This window comes from Alligator sinensis, unplaced genomic scaffold (assembly GCF_000455745.1).
Source record: "Alligator sinensis unplaced genomic scaffold, ASM45574v1 scaffold806_1, whole genome shotgun sequence".
Lineage (NCBI taxonomy): Eukaryota > Metazoa > Chordata > Crocodylia > Alligatoridae > Alligator > Alligator sinensis.
The window spans coordinates 253,540-254,401 of NW_005842521.1; the positions used below are offsets into that span (position 1 = coordinate 253,540).

Below are 862 nucleotides of genomic sequence, written 5' to 3' on the forward strand. Positions count from 1 at the left end.
GTTAAAAATCAGCCATTGGTATTAGCCCAAAAAATCTCTATTGGTGAACCCCTAACTCTTATAGAAGGTAGTATGCATTAGATTGAAACTTTATTATATTGGTGCTGTGGTTTGTTTGTGTGTCCATACTTCAGAATGTTAGAAAAAAATTGTCCTGGCAGTTCTGAACAAATGCACTTGAAGTTTCTAGCAGTTCCTTAGGATCCATCTCCAAAATAGTTACTTAACGCAGCTTTTTCGTATGCCTTTTTTTTTAATGGCTTCCCATGAGCAGATGCATTAGAAAAATCTCTTCTCTTTTTCAGATTTTTTTTTTTGAATTAGTGTTTTGGCATGACTGCAAATTCAGTTTTTCACCTATATTGACAGTTCCTAAATTTGCCCACGAAGTGCTCTAATCCAAATGATGCGTGCTTTTTTTATAGTCTTCACAGTGTCCTAAATTTCATTGTGTTGAAAAACTGATCTGAAAGGGAAGATGAAGATTGAATTACCCTTAAATAATGCTGCTGTGTTCTGAATTATCTACCATGTTTTTGAAAACATTGTCTTCTATTCATACATATCGCTGTTTGTCTATTTTTATTTACAAATAAATACTCTAGCAGTAAATATGACCCTTAAAAAATTATTCACTTATGCATATTATACACCATACTCTGGGAATACATTAGTGAGTTACTGAATGAACTGTCTCATCACAAAGATGCATCATGTTCTATAACAGCTTATCCAATTCTAAAGTAAAAGCTATTGCATGCTAATTCTTTGGTGCTCACAAGACCGTGTTTGACATCTCAAATAATCATTTTATTTATGTCTGTGAGCTTGGATTTCAGTTTGTAATTCTTCATTCAGCAGG

General features: G+C 33.2%; 1 protein-coding gene across 4 annotated transcripts in view; it reads left to right on the forward strand.

Moving 5' to 3' along the window:
- NUP50 (nucleoporin 50) overlaps positions 1 to 862 on the forward strand; it is a 31,308-nt gene that overhangs the window by 25,674 nt on the left and 4,772 nt on the right. The gene's annotated exons all lie outside the window — the stretch shown is intronic.